The sequence below is a fragment of the Ambystoma mexicanum genome, chromosome 5p, assembly GCF_040938575.1.
Source record: "Ambystoma mexicanum isolate Mex_15411 chromosome 5p, UKY_AmexF1_1, whole genome shotgun sequence".
Taxonomy (NCBI): Eukaryota; Metazoa; Chordata; class Amphibia; order Caudata; family Ambystomatidae; genus Ambystoma; species Ambystoma mexicanum.
The window spans coordinates 710,963,838-710,984,488 of NC_090930.1; positions in this window are offsets into that span (position 1 = coordinate 710,963,838).

The window sequence follows — 20,651 nt, forward strand, 5'->3', positions numbered from 1 at the left end:
AGGCGTGTGGTAGGAAGGACCACTATGCGAAGGTATGCCGGTCGGTGGGTACCACGGCACAGCCCCCACAGAGTCCCCAGGAAAGGAGCGGGGACAAAAAGAAGAAACAGGCCAGCGCAAGACGAGTCGAAACGGCACTTCGACCGAGGAAGAGGGCGATGATGTCCCAGGCTCACACCATGAAGCCGGCAAGGAACAAGGGGGAAAAGGACGGAAGGTCTACCTGGTATCAGCGCTGGATCAGGGGCAGGCGCCACAGAGAAAGAACCTCCGAAGGCGCAAATGCTTGGTGAACATTCAAGATCAGCAGGTTTGGATGACCATCGACACGGGAGCCTCCGTCAACGTCATGCCCATAAGCATGTTCCAGACGTTACGACCCCAACCGGATCTGAAGGACACAGATACACTGTTGTTTGCGTACGGCAGCAGGAGGCCCCTACCAGTCATCGGCAGATTCCGCACCACTCTAGTCCACGTCGACAACAAGCTATGGTCAAAGATCTAGGTCGTGAAGGCAGGGATCGAATACCTTTTGAGTGGGGACGCGGCGGAGGATCTGGGTCTGGTCAAATTCATCTGCCAAGTCGATGAAGTGCAAGAAGTCGAGAACATTTTGAAGCACTACCCCAAACTGCAAAAGGGGATAGGGTGCCTGAAAGGGAAGACCATCAGGCTTCACATTGATGAATCTGTACAGCCGAAGGCAGTGAGACACAGGAGAACACCGTTCCACATGCTAGAACAGGTGGAAACAGAACTGAAAGCGTTGGAAGAAGCCGGAATAATTGAGGAGGTGACTGGGCCGACACCATGGGTCTCCCCGATGGTAGTAACAAGAAAGCCCAAACAGCCCGGAAAAGTCCAGATCTGCATAGACATGCGTCTCCTGAACACTGCCATCAAGCGGGAGCACCACATCACACCCACGCTAGACGAAATAGTGGCCGACTTTACAGGGTCGCTAGTGTTCTCCAAAGTTGACCTAAAAGCGGGATACCACCAGCTAAAATTTCACAGAGACTCTCGCTACATTACAACCTTCTCAACACATCTGGGGCTGCGGAGGTACAAACGCTTGAGTTTCGAGATTTCGTCTGCGGCTGAATTTTTTCAACAAACCATCCAAGAAGTCATCCGGGACATACCTGGTGTCCTCAACGTGAGCGACGATATCTTCATTCACGCCCATGACAGGGAAGAACACCTCAAAAGGCTCCAGACCTTACTGGGCAGGTTGGAAGACGCTGGACTGACCATACATAAGGAAAAGTGCGAGTTTCTCAAATCTGAAATCACATTCTTTGGATACAAATTCAGCAGTACCGGCATCTCCCCAGACCCCCAGAAGGTTGCGAACATTCAAGCGGCAAGCCCACCACTGACGCCAACCGAAGTGCGCAGTTTCCTGGGAATGGCCACCTACTGCGGTAGGTTCATCTGAAATCTGGCCACCCTCTCGGAGCCCCTACGTGAACTGACCAAACTAAACACCAGGTGGGAATGGGGGCAGTAGTGCCAAGAGGCCTTCGAGAACATTAAAGAGTCCCTGCCCATCGACACGAAGATGGCGTATTATGACACCGAGCTCCCGACGGAACTGTTCGTGGATGCAAGCCCCGTAGGGTTAGGGGCCATTCTTATGCAGGTCACCAGAGAGGGGGAGAAAAGGCCTATTGCATACGCCTCAAGAGCTCTCACGATGACAGAACAGCAGTACTCTCCTATCGAGAAGGAGGCCATTGCCGTGCTATGGGGGTGTCGCCACTTCCATCTATACCGCTACGGACGGAGATTCAAGGCGATCACAGATCACAAACCTTTGCTGCCAATCTTCATGGGCACGTCGTCACATCCACCGGCACGGATCACCAAATGGTTGCTGCACCTCCAGCAGTACAATTTTGAGCTGGCTTACCAGCCGGGAAGTGGAAACCCGGCGGACTTTCTATCAAGGCACCCTCGAGCGGCAACCTCACAAGAAGTCCAAGTGGCTGAAGAGACCGAGGAGCACATATGCCAGGTGGTGCGAGCCATGAGGCCCAAGGCTGTCAGCATTGAGGACATTGAGTCAGAAACCCACAAAGACCCTTGCTGCGACATCGTGAAAGACGCCATCCTTTCGGGTGACTGGAAGACATTCATGAAGAACACCCACAACAGGACAGTCGGGCGAAAGTTTTTCTATCCGGGATGTTCACCGTGAGACAAGACTTATCGATCACCGAAAGCGGACTGCTGCTCAGGGGAAATCAAATTGTCATCCCGCCAAGCCTACAAGGGAGAATTGTGGCGCTGGCCCATGAAGGACATCAAGGGATGGCGAGGACAAAAGCTCGGATCAGGAACCGGGTGTGTTTCCCACAGATTGACAAACAGGTCGAACATCTGATAAGCACATGCCTACCCTGCCAAATAACCGGAGCCCCGCCTGACCCGGAACCCATTCATCAGCAGAACGTGGCTGTGGCCGGTGGGATGCCATCAGCATCGATTTCTGTAAACTACGAGAAGGCCTGTATCTCTTGGTGGCTATCGACGACCACTCATAATACCCCAAAGTCGAGATAGTGGAATCCACAGCGGCGGAGGTGGCCATCCCTGCCATCGAGAAAATGTTTGCTACCCATGGTCTACCAACCACCATCAAGAGCGACAATGGCCCCCCTTTCCAAGGGGAGGAATTCAAACAGTATTTGCAAGAACTAAACATCAAGTACCACCATATCATGCCAAGATGGCCCCAGGCGAATGGCGATGTGGAACGCTTCATGAGGACCCTGAACAAAGTACTGAGGGTGTCGAAGGCAAACGCCAGCCTGTGGAAAATTGACCTGTACCGGTTTCTGCAGAATTACCGGGTCACCCCGCACAGCACGACGGGTGTCCCGCCAGCCGACCTCATGTATGGCACCGTTATAAAGTTATCGATCCCGCATCACTCCAGCAAAACAGCGGATGAGGTGGATCAGGAGCGCACAGAAAGAAGGAGAACGAGTGCAATGCACGCGAGTGCGAAAAGGAGGGCGAAACCACCCGACCACCATGTGGGCGACCAGGTGGTCATGCTGCGAAATCCCACAAGGTCCAAACTGGACACCAGATAAGAAGAGCGCCCATGGACCGTCAGTGCGAGGCATGGGACCATGGTGACGGTGACGAGAGGATCCCGCCAGGTGACATGAAATGCGTTTTGGTTTAAGGCGGTACCATGCAACTTGTGGACCGATGGCGAAGGCCACCAGGACGATGAAGCATCTCAGTCCAACGAAGAAGAGCCCGCGCCCCTCCAGGATGAGGCAGAAGCGGGTGACAGGACATGGGAGCAGTGGGGCGAGCCGGACAGGGAAGAGCCAGACAGAGAAGGTGAGCCACCCAATGGGACAGCGGGGGTCAGCCCTAGCCGAGGGCGATATGGTTTAAGAACTGCTACGAGATCGCCCGCCAGGCTCAAAGACTATGTATGTTAGTCGCCCCCCGGCGGATTGGCAGTAAGGAGGGTCCTGGTATATGAACATTTAATAGTTTTCGTTTGAATTGAAGTTTATGGCACATGTTTGGTTATAGTTAACTTTGTTTGAAATAAAGGAGGAATGTTACATCCGCCCTGCGTCCCACTACGCGGTGACGCAGGGCGTTATAATAAAAGCCCCGCCCCCGAGCATGGGAGGCAGTTCCGGGCCAACCACGACAGTGTGTGCAGCTTGTCTTCTTTCCTCCGGCTATTGCTGCGACACGCAGGCCGCGTGGCCTAGCTCCAGCAGATCCAGTCTCCCGGCGCGCAGAGCCGCGGAGGCTGGATCACAACAGTACGTTGTAGGCAAGATGCATTATGTTGCTGAGCTGCACAGCAACTAAAGTGCTAGACCTTGTACTAGTCACATGCCAGTTACACGCATCAGATCTAGACAACCTTCTAGAAAAAACAGACTCCCTGCTTAATGTCATCAGATTTCTCCAACGTCAACGATTCATGCTCCACATTGATCACGCTGTTCAACCAGTCAGTGTCACGCGAGAGTCCGGTTTCACAAACGGGATTACGTGGATAAAAAGGTTCACAAACCTGAAAAATGTGGAACATTGAGAACGCTTGAGTACCCACGTGATGGATGTTCCCAGGGGTCATCGCTCAATAAAAACGAACAGACACCGGACGGGAGGAGGCGGGGGGGCGGGGGCAGGAGGCCATTCTTTCCTGTGAATGGCTCAATGTGTCTACTTGTTTACCCCATTGCCAATAACATGAAACGAAGAATGGAAACCCAAGATACTATTGACTCGGGCATGGTGGCAGCACTGATGGGTGGGCATACGTCAGTGCCCTCCTTGCCCCCGGGGCAAACAGTCCTCACGACAATATGAAAGAAAACTGCTCCCCAATTACCTTTTACCCTCTTGAAGTTTGGAGCACAGGGGTACAAGTGAATGGGTGGGCATACGTCAGTGCCCTCCTTGCACCCGGGGCAAACAGTCCTCACGACAATATGAAAGAAAACTGCTCCCCAATTACCTTTTACCCTCTTCAAGTTTGGAGCACAGGGGTACAAGTGAAAACTGAACTCCAGCGGAGATTTGCCATGTTGACACACGAATATTTACAAGGTGCACCTTTCCATTTTGTTTCTTGTTCCTATCATCCAGTAGTCATATTCCTACTAAAGTAACACGCCAAATGTCAGCAGTCTCCCCACCTTTTACGTGGCAGACGAACATCACTCTACGCATGTCAACCAGTTTGGAAAATCTAACGGTGAGTTCAGTTTTCATTGCAGCACTGCGCTGTGAACCCCAGGATGGGAAAAACAGCACATCGCAAAGTGGCCGAGATTCCTAATGGCGATGTCAACTCCGCTACCGTCCACTTCTCATTCCCTCTACCAAATTGTTTCCTATATTATATAAATCGGTTTCCAAAGCCCTTCCATTCTCCATAAAATACGAGTTACACTGGCAAAACACGATGGCGACTGAAATGTGCTGTTTAAAATTTAGGAAATAACACCATATTTCCCCATCTCACTCTGCTAAATTGGAACATAATTTGATTTGAGTTTACAGGCTCCTATAAATCCTGAGCTCTGCACAAATGGCTTGCTTTGGCGGCTTCCGGGGTAGATTTCATCTTCCCCAGTTTCTTCAAGTGTCCTGCTAAACCCCGGGATAATCTAAAGAGCAGTCAGATTGATTATTTTCTGCTACAAATCTTATCCGACTCAGATGGAAGGAAAACAAGTGCAAATCCTCTTTTGCAGCCTAGCACCGATACTAATCTTGCTGCAGGGGTTAGATTGCATTGTTACTAATGTACCCAGCACATTGGGCTGGAAAGAAATGACAAATGAGTACAAACCTTGTTAGGAGATTGGCGCTGATACTGTAAACATGGGAAAGAAGCGAATACTGGTTCGAAAGAAGGATAGGCATGTCAAATGCTTAGTTAAAATATATTCCTGATCCATGTTCATTTGCACCAACGTTTAAATCTGGAGGACAAGCGGATAAAAAACAAGCACTGGCATAGCAAGTTACTGCTTGCAGACAAATCACATTAGTGATAAATATAGCATAATGGCACAGTAGGTAGACTTTTTATTTTGTGTATAACTAAAGATACGTGTCAGCAAACACTAACTTGCAGACATGTTTGGAACTTTCATAGAAAGCATGGTGATTTTATGGTTGAGCTGGGGTGGGAGGGAGAAGAGGTGAGCTAGGGTGGAAGGCAGTAGATAGAAGGGAGCTAAAATGAGTGTATTGGTGGGGACAGACAGGCGGAATGGAGCAGTGGGGTAAGTGTGCGGGGAGGTGGGCATGATGTGGACTGGTGTAGAATGCAGGGTGTGGAGTGGTGTGGGAGTGGAATAGGAACAGGGTAGGTGGTGTGGGGTGGGGTGATGTAGAATGGTGTGGAGTGGGTTGAGTGGAGTGGTGTGAAATTGTGTGGAGTGGGTTAGAGTGATATGGGGCAAGTTAGAGTGGTATGGTATTGGAATTGAGTATTGTGGGTTTTAGTGGATTTATAGGGGAAGAGTAGGGTGGTGTGGAGTGGAGTGTGGTGGTGTTGACTAGGCTGGAGGGCAGTAATGAGGGGGGTGTAGGATGTGGTGGTGAGGGGTAGGGTCGAACGGGAGTTGAATTGAGTGTTGTGGCTAAGAGTGTGGGATGAGGTGGTTTACAGTGGGATGGGGTGAAGTGGGGTTGAGTAGAGTGGAGTGGGGTGGAGTAGAGTGGATTGGGTGGTGTGGGATGCAGAGGTGTAGAGTGGTGTGGGGTTGCATGATGCCAAGTGGTGAGGGAAGGTCTGGGGTAGGGACTGGTTGAGTAATGTAGAGTGGTATGGGTGGTTTAGAGTGCTATGTGGAGGTGTGGAGTGGGGTGGTGGAATTTTGTGGGGTGGAGTAGTGTGGGGTGGATTGTGATGATGTGGATGTGGTTGTGTGGGAGACGTTTAGTGTGCAGTGGAGTTGTGTAGTGTGGTGCGGGAGTAGTTGAGTGGAGTAGTGTGGAGTGATGTGGGGTGGGGTGGTAGGGGTTAGACTGGGTGGAGGAGTATTATGGTGCAGAGCAGTGTTCCCAGAGGGGGGGTGTTGCGGATTGGTGTAAACTGATGTGGGCTGGGTGGTGATGAAGGGTCTGAATTGGTGTGCAGTGAAGTGTTGTGGAGGCAGTAGAGTGTTGTGAGGTGGTGTGGAATGTTAATGAGTGATGAGGAAGAGGAATGGTTAGTGTGTGGTGGGGTGGCGTGATGTGGTGTGGAATGGTGTTGGGTAGAGTGATAAGGGTTGGGTTAGCATCGTGTGGGGAGCAGTGTTGTATAGAGTGCTGTGGAATGGGGTGGGTAGAGTGATGCAGGGTTGAGTAGGAATACAGTGGAATAATGTGGAGGTGGAGTGAGTGGATGCGAAATAGTCTGGACTGGTGTGAGGTGAAGGGGGTGTAGGATTTAGATTGAAATGGGGTGTTGTATGGTTGAGTGAAGTGATGACGGTGGAGTGAGCGGTGGGGTGGTGTTAGCCAGAGGAGGGGTGGAGTGGTGAGAGAAAATGTAGGGTGGGTTGGAATGAGGTTGAATTGACTAGTGTGGTGTGATGGGGTAGTGTAGTTGGGTGTGTTGGAGTGGGGCTGTGGGGTGTGGGATGAAGTGCTGTCGACTGGTGTCATATTGAGTTGGGGTGGGGTGAGCAGGAATGGGGTGCAGTGGGATGGAAGAGAGTAGTGAGAATTGACTGGAGTGGTGTGGGTGGAAAAGGGTGGAGGGTGGCATGGTGTGGAGTGGTGAAGAAAGGTGTTGGATAGGGTGGGGTGGAGTCATGTAAAGTGGTGTAAGGTGCTATGGGGAAGGGCTGTTAGGGAGAATTCTCTGTTTAGGCTGAATTTCCTAACCTAGTGAGTCCCCCAGCAGCTTTGCTGGATTTCTGGAGTTTGTTTTTTTTCCATCCTGCCAAGAGTGAGACTCTTTTTCTCCCACTCTTGGACATGAATGTGGTTAATTCCTTTGAATGTCAATGTGTTCTATGGGCTATGGGGTCTTTTACTCCATAGGGTCTCATATGTTTTTCTTTGTGTGTTACACCGCACCCTCCGTGCCGTAACACTGGGGCGTCCTAGAGGATCCCCACCATAGACTCCATACCCTGGGACCGACTACTGTCTCCCAGGGCATGTAAAGTCACAATTGGCTTTACTAGACCTAAATTTACTAACAGAACTAGTACAAACCATCCTATTGTGGACGTACTAGTAGGGGTAATTCGATTACCCCTGGGTCTGTTATTCGAGGGGGCACTGTCCCGTCCCCCCTCGTCGAGTTTTGGCTGGTGGCAGTGGAAACTACTCGTTATATTCGACCCTGAATATAACCCTATGTGATTCTTCCCATTTCTGGAGGTTAATACTTTTTCTCGTTAATCTCTAACATACCACCGGTTTATTTACCTTAAATAAATCTATCGGTTGGTATTTTCTGCCAGAACTCGGTTTTTAAAATGGCATCTGTGTTCGTCTCTATGACTCCTAAACCAAAGGTTGAGTCCTTTGTTCCACTTTTGGCGGGCTTCTGCACAGAGGCCCTCCAAAGTGGTGCCATTCTGTCTGGGTACCTCAGGGGGTGTGGGAGGGGGTTTAGGCACCCTGGACTGAGTTGCCTTGCCAACTCAAGTCGCCCTCTGGTGTGATTGGCCCAAGTGGTGAGCCACCCCGCTCACCACTTAGCGTGTTTTGATTGACAGCTAGGCTGAATGAATGGGGGTTTTCTGCATAAAAGCAGAGCTTTTGGGACTGGATCTTCAGAAGTCGCCACAGGACCTAAGAATCCAACGAGGGTAAAGCTGAGCCGACCTGCAACGACGACACCTCCGGTGGAGCCCTGCTGAACCAACTCACCACTTCCCAACGACCGAGGAGATCTCCCGGCTGGAGAGTCTTCTTCCCCTGACTGATGGGAACAACCAGTCCCCTTTGCTTTTTCTTCGCTTCCAGGGTGTAATGGTCGAATTGCCTGTGCTGAGCACCCCGGCAACCGGATAGCCACTAGCCCATACCGCGACCAAAAGGTGGTGCCTTGTGACGAAGCACTCCGCGGCTGGTCTCTTCCCTGGTGCAACGATCTTCAACTTTCCTTCGACGATGAGAGCATCTCTTCTCTTGGCAAAGCCCCGACTTGCATCCACCACCAGGAACAACTGCCCCAGCCGGAGCTGTCTCTCCACATACAAGGTACCGTGCCACCTGGCTTCCCTCGTGACGGTTAGCGTGAGGTGTATTAATCCTCGCCTCTCCATTGGGTCGCCTCCAAGCCTTCTTAACTTTCTGTTCTGAACTGGTCCAATCTTTCTGTGACAATTTGCGCCAAAGACTCGAAGTGCATTTCCACTGTGATACTTTTTTGGGACATTTCGCCTTGCCTCTCTCCGAGTGGGCCTGGCCTCTGAACTTTGCGATCTACAGTAGACCCTGCCTTACTTGCCTTGCATTTGTTTGTAAAAGTGTTGGTACCGAGTTGATTTCATACCCTGCCTTTTCTCTCCCGTCCTAACGAATACTAGAATGCCATCTAGGTTAAAGCATTCACCTCTGTCTGCAAATAAGTGGTGCCGTTGAACCTAGACTTGTCGAACTATTGTTAGGGGGATTGATTTACTTATAGTAATTGTGATTGAAGTTTTTTGCCGTATTAGTGCCAGTGTGTTTTCCATAGATGTGTTTTTATAAATAAATAACTATATATCTTTACACCGAAGCTCTGTTCCGTGTTTGCTTGTTCTACTGTGTAAATTGCCCTATTTTGTATACTCCACATACTGCCTAACTCTTCTTGAGGGAAGTCTGACTGCTCAGCCACAGCTACCAAGTGAATCTGTGTGGTACAGACTGCTACCAAGTGGGTTTACTGCCAAACACCTGTAGTCCTAAATCTTTTGCAGTGGTCCCAGAGGGAACTGCACAGGTTTCCGCCTAACAAGGGCCGTTGTGTGGATTGGGTGGTATAGATTGGGGTGGGTGGTATAAAGTTGAGTGAGATGGTGTGAGGTGGAATGGATGGTGTGGGGTAGTGGTGGGTACGGTTGAGTGGTGTGGATGGAATGGAATGGTGTGGGTAGATGGTGTGGGGTAGAGGGAGCTGTGTTTGGGCGGTGTAGAGTGGTGTAGTGTGGAATGGAGTGTGGTAGTGTGGGGTTGAGTGGTGTGAGGATGTGGTATGGTGTGGAACTGTTTCTATGAAGTGGTGTGGTATGGGGTGAAGTGGAGTGGTGTGGTCTGGGATGGTGTGTAAGGGTCTGGGTTGGTGTGGGGTAGAGTAGTTGTGGGTATATGACAGTAGAGTGGTGTGAGGTAGGGTGGTATGGTGAGGAGGGATGAGGAAGAGGTGTGGGCGGTATGCAGTGATAAAATCGTGGCACAAATGTCACCTATACAAAAAATCGCAGCAAAAATGCTGTGGTTTGACCCGGTAAAAGGTGAACCCCGTTATACCATTTAAGGGGAGCGGGAGTTGCGAGGGTGACCCTGTTTCCCTTAAATGGTATAATGGGTCCGGGGTTGCGGGCGTGTACCCCGCATCCTTTACATGAATTGCGGCGGCAAAGCCACAGCATTTTTGTAACCACAGCAATTTTTGCCGTGATTTTAACACATGGAACCGTGTGGGCTGGGTATGGTGGTCTGGGGTGATGTGGTGTGGACGATGTGGGATGGAGTGCTGTGATATGGGATGGGGTGGAGCGAGATTATTTGGCAGAGTGGTGCATGTTAGAATGGAGTGGTGCAGGTGGAGTGGTATGGCATAGAGTGGTATGGAATGGTGTGGGGCAGTGTGGGATGCAGTTGAATGTGGTGTTGAATTATTGGTGGGGTGAGATGGTATGGAGTGGTGTAGAGTGGCATAGAGTGGTGTGTGAAAGGGTGATGTGAGTGATGTTGGGGTGATATGGAGTGGGAGTCGGGGAGGTGTGGGTGACGTAGTGCATGGAGTGTTGTGGAGTATGGTGTTGGGTGGTTTGATGTAGAGTGGTGTAGTGTTGGATGGGGTGTAGTGGGGTGGGGTGAGTGGGATGGAGGTGGTGTGGGTGGAGTGGGAGTGGGGGAAGTCTAGGATGGAGAGGCGTGGGGGAAGGAGTGAGAAGGAGTGGACTAAGAGAGAAGGATCACCTCTTTCTAATCGTTACTGACACTTGACAGCCTCTGCACAAAAGAAACTGCTTAACAACCACGTGGTCATTGTATAACCCACATAAAAGCACCTGGAAGGAGTGGTTGGACAGCATGTGTTCTTTAAAAAACAGCACATAAAATAACTAGTGCAAGGTGTACACATTTCTGCAAAGCCGTGCTGAGGTTCAAACCTATGCGTGTCAAGAAAGTGCACGACTTTCCCTGCTACCTCTCACAGGTTACATGCACGAGCAGCCCAGGCATTGCATGATTGTAAGGATGGAAAGCAGGTGAGACAAGCCCCTCTTTCCATCAAAGAAGCCGCATGCGCAAATGTTGGATCAGTAATTTTACAGGCATATTGTAAAAGGAAATATAATTAAACTGATCCACCAGTTTAAAAAGAATTGTTATGGTTACACAAGGAAGGAAACCACTGCATATTTAAGCAGCAACACTTCTAAAGCACAGGAAACAACGCAAGGGAACCACTGTGATTCACTGTCTGACTCCCAGGCATATACATCATAACTGCTGAACCCATATGCATGCATTAGTAATGGCCGAACCCCAAACCCTCACCCATAATCATAAGCTCACAACTTGTTTCAAGTGTTGACAATAAAAAGGCCGTAGGATTTTATTGTACAGATATGGGTTATGACAATAACAATATCACATATCATGATGGTATCGTACTTTTGGGCACCGGGTCCTGAGGTTACCCCTTCGGACCCGTGCCGCCTTCTAGTGTCCCACGACTTGTTGTGGGCACCGTACAGTGCCTTGTACTTCTTTTTGTTCTTCTCCCCTTTTGTAGGGTGGGTGGGTTCTGTGGTAAAGAAGCAAGAAGATTTGGAAGACACTGAGTAAACAGTGAACCTCCTGTTTGCTTGGGTTCCCGTTCAGGGTCCACAAACAGATTGTGTTTACTCTGAGCATGCAGCTCTCATTTATAGGACCCAGGGAGGCCCTGGGTCTTTGTTGTGTATGTGGTGGGGGCCGCTGTTGTCGCATCCCCCGGCCGGCTAGCCGACTGTCTGACCCCCTGGTGGGGGCAGATCTTTGAACTTGGGCCCTGCCTGATGGTTGTTTCCTTATAGCGCTTAGCACCTTGCTGTTTGGAGGAAGGGTGCGCTGACTGTTCGCACCTTGTCCTTCCGTGCGTTTTGTGCTGCCGAGACTGCGTGTCTCCGTAGCTGGGGGGAAGGAGAGGAGCAGGCGCGGGGGTTGGGGCTGCCCCTCTCCCAGCTGCCGATGGTAACAGCAGTTACCCTGCCTCGCTTGTGGGATGCCCATGCAGCATTGCCCAGAAATCCTGATTAGCCCAACGCTTGTTACACAAGGCATCATTAGAGTGTTTGCCAGAGCGGCATTGAAATGGACACACATTATTCTGGCCATTTAACGCGCACACATTTTCATTTGCCATCCCCACCAGATAGTCTGCTTCCTAATAGCACGCATCTCTTATCTGTAGCGTTATATTGGTATTATGGTTGTGCTTTGCATACCAAAACGTGCCAAAATCAAAATTACAAGTGTAGCCTGTACCACACGCTTAAGCAGGTGTTAGACTGGGTGGACACCTACCCAAAACTAAGCTAGATTTGCAATTAGAGCATATCAGCCCTATTGAAAAGTCTGGTACCACCCCATTAAAAGCATAAGAGTCACTACTCTCCGATTGAAACTTTTGGAAGTATGCTGCCCGTTAAGATATAGGTTGATTCAGGTTGGCATTGAATCCCTAACAAGCATGATAAGCAATTCTCTGCCAATTTAGGAGGATAGCTAACAAAGTATGGAAGCGGAGAGCTGTCCTGTAGGTTAAACAGATATCTCTAATACCAGTGCATTAAATGAGTATGGTATGATTTTAACGTGGCCATTTCCTCTGGAAGGCCCATAGGAAGGGGAATTATGTTGGTCACATATGTAAGCCATACCTGACATAGCTAGCTTTGTCTCTGCTGTTCTGGCTTCTGAAAAGGCTTTCACATATGGAAACGGGTGTACTTCAAGACAGGTGGGTGACTCTGAAAGACAAGGAGAGCTGGGGCTAGTTTCAGCCCATTGTCAGACTTAGGAGAGGTCAAGAAATGTTTCAAGTATTAGAACCCGAAGAAACCCACATCAATGGACGCTTTTAACGCTGCCTGTCAGTGTGTGTTAAATCCGCTGTGACGAATTGACTTCTGCCCTGCAGAAGTACAAGGTTGGGTAGAGGCTAAAACACCCACTCATGCCTCATATTTCTACAAACCAAAAGCCAAGACATGAGTGGAGCGGCCCGTAAAGGAAAAATACAGTTTGAGATCCTGGAATATGAGAGGCCATGCACATCTAACAACAGTCGGAGATGTGAATTTAGGCCTATATGACATACTCTGCCTGCAAGAGACATGGTTGACGGACAAACCCATGCTCGACGGATTTTCTGTGGAAATATCACCAGGAGAGAAGGGCCTGTTAGGAAGACCGTCATTGGGCCTGTTAACGGCAATCAAAACGGGTTTGGGCCTATTGGAACCCCGGAAGTGGAAAGAAGCTTATGAATTGCTTGTGATTCTGACAACATGGTCTCAATGTTGCACGAAGAAGCAAGGCGGACATCCGAACCTTCTAGCAATAATAAACTGTTATTGGAATCCGCAACGCATGTCAACGAAAACTTTCTGCTCGAATATGGGAGCAACTATCGATCAGCTATATGAAGACTTCGCCGACATTGCAATCATCATATGTGGAGACTTCAATGCAAAATGCAATGAAGCATCGGACGCAAAGTCGAATCCCAACCAACGGTCTGGTGGTACGGAAGCAACCAAGGAACGAGGAAAAGCACGGAATGAACTCATCAGCTCAAGAAATATCCAAAACATAGACTTATTGTTCCCGGGCCAAATCAACATCCCGACCTAGGAATGAATGTCCTCTAAAGCGACATTAGATTACATATCCATCACTGCAGGTCTAACAACTAGAATTGAGAGTTTTAAAGTCCAAAGAACAATTCACAGTGACCACAACTTATTGTCATGTACTTGGCAAGGAAAGAGACCGGTGAAATTGAACTATCTGGCGGTCACTGAAGTAAATATTCAGCAAACACGGCTCCGTTTAACAGAAGTGGACATTCAGAAAATTAAAAAAGTCCTGGGACCAGAGAATCGCAAGCAATGTGTGGAACAAGGCTGATGAAAGACCAAACTAATTACCATTACTTTTGGCATATCAAAAGCCAGGGTTTGGTAAACGTACCAAGCAAGACCAATCAAAACATGCATATGACAAAGCGCTGGTTGAACAAAGAAAAGTGGGGCGGCGTTTGAGAAGAATGGCCAAGAAATCGAATGCCAAAGAAGACTGGGTGAAATACCAGTCAGAAATGAAGAGGTACAATAGCTGGCGGAAACAACACAGAGCAGCACAATATCAAAATGATGCAGAGGAGATGATAAAAAGGTTATCAACTAAAAAATCAAGCAAATTCTGGACTCTGATAAAAAGCATGAATAACATCTCCAGTGAGACGCAAACCAATGCCGTCTCGGAAGCAAAGTGGATAGAGTACTTAACAACAGAATTCGACGATCCGAATTCAACTGCCCTGGTGACAGAACCAGATTCCAAATCAACTTGGGTGGATGTATCTAACCCCGAGGACATAGAAATTAAAATCAGGAAGCTAAAAACATCAAGAGCTCCAGGGCCCGACGGACTGATGAATGTCGACCTCAAACAATTTCCTAAAGAGTGGTCGATATTTATTGGCAAGATCTTTGAGGAATGCAAAAAAAAAAAAATTCCAGAGACATGGCAATAAGCGGTTATAGTGCCAATCTACAAGAAGGGGAGTCGTGAGGATCCCCAGAGCTACAGGCCGATAGCGCTTCTCGATATTACAGGAAAAATTTACGCAACACTCCTGCTTGATCACTTCAGGATCTGGGAAAGAATGAGTCCTTCAAAAGATACCCTTCAAACGGGTTTTCAGAAAAATGGCGGTACGATGATTAACATCATGATAATCAACATCCTGAAAGCCAAAGTGACGTAAGGAGCTCCCAAAGTGTATCTAGCTTTCGTCGATCTCTCGAAAGCATTTGACAAAATAGACCGCAATATGCTGTGGTCGAAATTACACGCTTGGAATTGTCCAGTAAAGGTCCTCAAACCACTAAAAGCTCTTCACTCGCAAACTACCATAAGAGTTAAGCTAAATCAACAAGAAACATTATCAGATGAAATCAAATTAAACAGATGGGTGAAACAAGGATGCCCGCTGGCCCCAGCCCTTTTTATTGCATTCTTGGGAGATTTCCAGCACTCTGAAGCTAAAATTAGGACTTTCCCGCCGAAAATTGGTAAAACCATCATCCCTAGACTTCTGTATGCAGATGATGTAATCTTATAAACCAGACGAAGATTGGACTGCAACACAAATTATCCAACCTGGCGAAATATATTGATGAAAACCACCTAGAGATAAACATAAAGAAAACAAAAATTCTGGCAATTGAGAAAGCTTCTAACAAACAAACCAAACAGCTGACCTGGTTTCTCGACAATACCAAAATAGAAATGGTAACAAATATCAAATATCTTGGAGTCCAAATGGACAGCTCAGGAACAGATAAGGCTATGCAAGACATGCTATGGGACAAAGCCAAAAGACTAACTTCGCAAACGAGACCAGTCGACAATAAGTTTGGGAAGTTCTCATTAATTCCTGCGATAAACTTCTATAAAACCAAAGTGGTACCAGCCCTGACATATGGAATGGAAGCCTCACTGCATATCCCACGTCCGCTCTGGAACAAATTGGAAGGTCTGGTCTGGAAAGCAGTCTTAGGCTTACCAAAGGCGACCTCCATGCCAGATATCAGAAGAGAATTGGGTTTAGTGTCACTGTCATCTATGGTCGACCAAAGTGCCATGAGACTTTATAGGAAAATCACCATGGCGGACACTTTACCTGTATATAACATCATCAAGGAAGAAATCGAAACCGGCAAATGTGAAGCCCTAAAAAAATGGGTTGAAAACAGAAAAGAAAAGCTAACTGAAATAGCGTGCACAGAAAAAGAGCTAAAAGAAAATCCGGACAGAATTAAACAAAAAATGGAAGAGATGGACTGGATACATACGTTTGAGAAAGCAGCGGAAAACAAACTCCTAACTCATCTTCCTCCGACTTTTAATAAATTGAAAAAACCTCAAAACTACTGTGCGAAATTTACAGAAAAAAGAAAAAGAACCCTCTTCATGAAAGCGAGATTAAACCTACTGCTATCTCAGGAAATATTAACCATCCGAGGAGCTAAAGACAAAAAGGGATGCCGCCTATGTGAAAAAACAGATGTGGTTGAAACACTGAGACACCTGGTGATAAACTGTCCCAATACAAAACAAAACAGATCTATATATCTCTTACTGCTGATAACAAACCCGTGGATGATACAAGAAGATGACTTGTGGAACAGATTAATTTCAGGAAAAACCAAACCACAAGATGGACGGTGGCTATGGTTAATTTAATTGAACTCGCATTCCGCCTGATCAACCAGACATCGACTCCATCAGCAACCCAGCTGAATGGAGACTAATTGAATGGATTAGCGTGAAGAGGGTTTATGTCTGACCACATCCGAAACACCTGAGGATAGAGACAAATGTTTGGGCGGCACCTAGAATCAGAGTTACCTAGCTCGTTGGAAATTTTGAAAAATTCAGGTGTTCCCTGAATAAACTAAAAAACAAAAACCAAGACAATCATAAAGGTAAAACAAGCAGTTAAGAGATATACCTTCTTCAACTTTTTGGTAATGTGGGCCGAGGGAAGGCTATACTTCCAAGATAGGTGTGAATGTGGTTCAGTGGTAACTCAAACAGCAAAGTATAATAGTCCAAAATAAAGGAATATCCAATCAATATTGTTCTATACAAATATATACTTTAATCGGACACCCCATGTACAATCCTAACTCACTGGAAAAACAGTACACTAAAACCACTAAGGAAAGAACAGAGAATAAGCAAAAATAGCAAGATGCAGCACTCTGTGTAATGAATCAGGGATGTAAGGCAAGAAATAACCACAAAGTTCTTTAAAAGGGTATGTTCAAGGATGCAAAAAGGGGATTTGTGACCTAGCCAGTCTCTGGGGTCCAAATATATTTTCAAGGATGCAAAAAGGGGATTTGTAACCTAGCCAGTTTCTGGGGCCCAAAACTGGACCAAGAAGGCAGTTACTAGTCAATAGTACCTTCTTCAGATTCTTGGCATTTCAACAGGCCGCCCTCCAGGATCTGGTTGAATGTTCATGAAGATCGGCAATGAAGAAGAAGGTGGTAAGAAGGTGGCTGCAATGAAGTTCCTCTGGTTTGAGCCCAGGCAATAATGCTCTCAGCTGGTGTGGTGCAATGGCAAACTTGTTTTCAACACACTGCAAAGCGGTTCGAGGTGCTAGAGTGCCAAAAGCAGCTCTGGAGGGTCCTGTAGGTTTGAAAGCATTGAACAAGCTCAAATCACAGTTTCAAGCAGTTTGATTGGAGAACACATGCTTTCTGGTTGTCTTGGTCCTCTGGTTGCCGTGTGCCCCAATCCAGAGACACAAGGATATGTTTTAGTCCTTGTTCTCGTGCTTTTACACACAGGCGAACTAGCCTACAGCTGCAGGTGTCCATCAACATGGTGAGGTAATGTTGTGACTGGAAGCAAGGCAGGTCTTTTCCCAGCAGCAGTTCACCACCTCTGGTCCCTGGGGGTGGTTAGGGAAGATATCTTGCCCCTGCATTGGACTCTCAGCCTTCACCTCACTGGTGGATGACTTCGGGAAGAGCAACCTCTCCAACAGAGGTCCAATGAGCTCATCTTTAGGTGTTTGTTCTTCAGTGAATCAAAGAAGTGGTGGGAGACCCCTTATTTTAAAGGCAAAAGCCCACAAACTATTGCACCAAAGCTAGCCTGTTTTAGGGGTCTAATCCCTGTATTTAGAAAAAGTGGATTTTGCCTTCTTGTGCTAAGGAAATGGAGGGGGCGGGACAAGAAGGAAATATATAGGAAGAGAGAAACAAGATGCTGGAACCTTCTTCCAGCTGTAAAACTCCATCTGTCTACATTTACCCCCCCCCCTTCTCAATAGAATGAAAGGCCTTTAGATATGGGCCACTATGGTGTGAGGCCAATCCTTTTGTGAATGGGTGTATTCCTATTCCCAGGCCAGGTTCCTCTGGAGTGGCTGACTTCTGAGTAGGATGTTACTTGCCCTCACAAAAAGAACACAGAGAGGCAATACCCAAGGTTACAGTCCTGCCAGCAGTGGCAAGGACAGCCTTTTTTGGGAAGAATACACATAATCTTTTCAAGCTGAGCGGGCTTACAGGGCTGACACGTGTATGATATCAAATGCTTCGGCTGAAATAATTATGAGAAATACCATTCACCATGTCATAACTCATGTATTTGTTATATTTAAATATGTAACTGGCACCAGAACAGTAGACTCATAATCAAAGGGTTTGGGTACAGGGGAGCATGTTTTAAGGCAGTCCCTGTGCTGCAGAGCCTTGGTTGTTACTGCAGCTATCAAATGGGCACATGTGACCTCTAAACCAGCTTTGTGCCAAATGGCAGAGCAACCACTCGAGATCAGGATGCTGATGCAACAGGGTACAGATGCACACTAGGATTTTGGCATGGAACATATGAAATTGGGGAATCTGATTACCCTTCCAGAGATTTAATTGCCCATATCATTTTATTGTATTAATAAAAATCAAAAAGCCTGGGCTTCCACACCCTTGCCAAATGGCAATCCATCACACCAGCACCAAACAGTAACAGGTGCAGGAGCCAACTTATTATTTTCCTGGGGAAGTGGCATTTAAACAATATTAAGCATGTCAGAGATTTGTTTTCCTGGGGGAGATTTCCCAGGCACCAGAGCAACCATATTAGACGCTACGGGTAACAGGGGAGTTAGGACACTAGTGCATTTCATTCTCTGGGTTCTCTGCTGAGACTGCCAACAAGTCCGAGTACTTCACCATAAAGGGTAATGCAGCGTGCCTTAAAAGTGATGATGTGGGGCCTCATTACAAGGTTGCCGGTCCGGAAACGTTTACCGCTGCCACCGTTGTTTCCGGACCGGCAAACTACGAGTTCTACAGCCAGCTGGTGTTACACCCGCCAGGTCTGACCTGGCGGGAGTGACGCCATCCGCCTGCAGACGGAATTGGAAACACTGGCACCGTTAATTACAGTGCCAGTGTTTCCATGGTCCTCATTCCCATGGGACTCCATGGGAATGGGGATTTACAGAACGCCGGCTCCGTAATTACCGGAACACCAGGGCTGTAATACCCCTGTAATTCCGGCAACTCCGGAGCCAGTAAATCACTACGGTCCGGCAGCAGCCTGCCAGTTTTTCTGGCACGGCTACCGCTGGACCCGTAATGAGGCCCACGGTCTATTAAAATGTATAGTAGGTCTCCTGAGACATGCTTGTTCTGTCAGATTAATGTACAATACCCCTACAGAGAAATACCAGTAATGTCCAAGTGCTGGTACTGTCTTTCTAAAAGGTATAGCAGCCAGCCATGTTGAGCAGTACTATTTCAATCCCATTAAAAAGTACAACAGACCTGCTTGGGGGTACTGGTGGCATCTGAAATTGCTTACCAGTAAATATGCAATCACCTATCGAAGACAAAAGGACAGAGAATCTGGTCATTCCGTACCCTCAACTGAACCACCTACAGGTCATTACACATCTCTCTCTCTTTCTCTCTCTCTCTCTCTCTCACTCTCTCTCTTGCTCTTTCTCTTTCGCTCTCTTTCTCTCTCTCTCCCTGTCTCCCTCTGTCTCTCTTACACACACACACATACACACACACACACACACAAACACAAAGCCTTCATATATGCACAAAGTCAGTCAATCCAGTAAATGATGTTTGCCTTAGTTCAGTAACAAGGATAAATCAAAGTTTAAAATGGCCTAAGAAATTCACTATTAAACTAAGTAACTTGAACGGTTTCAAAACATTAAAAAAGTAAACAAAGCAAGAAAATGTTTCTGTGGCTGCGATTTCTCCATCAACGATATTGAATGTGTTATTAAACAATATAAAACGTAATCATTGTGCAAATGCTGATATGTTGGACATACACTGAAGTCCAGGCGATACAGGCAAATCAACTATGCCGAATACAAATCTTCCAAGGCAAGCAATTTGACTCCAAATACGATCAATGTCTACAAGATATAGATTAAACAATGTTGAAGCAAGGTTACAACCTTGCTTCACCCTTGTGCAAGTCTGAATATTCTCTGTTAGGTCACCTTGCTGATCATTTCGAATTTTGAAATAGGTATCTGTATGTAGTAATACCAACAACGGAATAATGCTCTCAGGGAATCCCCACTTTTGCATTTTTCTCCATAGCATGTCACAAATTACACAATCAAAAGCCGAGCTCAAATCTAACGCGGCCATATAAAGTGTGCCAGCTGATTTTTTTTTTGGTTGAGAATAAAAGATGTGACAAAACAGTTGCATTGGCTGCCGTGCCCATCTGTTTTCTAAATCCTGTTTGATTTTGTGATAAAATGTCATGGGTTTTTATGTGGTTTTTCAGTTCTTGTAGTAGCAAAATAGTGAATACTTTATATGATGCATCTCTTAACGCTATGGGCCTATAATTTAACGGCTCATCAGGATTCCCTTTTTTATAAATAGGGACTATCAATGCTCTATGCCATGAATGGGGAATAATACTGGTATTAAAGATGTTTTCACATTTTAACATCAAGATTCTAGCCCAAAATGTAACATCCGTTTTTAAGGCACATGCTGGAATGCCATCTAGCCCAGCAGCCTTCGAGAAGTTAATTTTGCCAATAGCCCAGATCACCTCTGCAATGGTCCATGTGATGTGTGGAAAGTATGATAATTTCCTCTTTACAAAATGTTGATGCAGATGGTTAT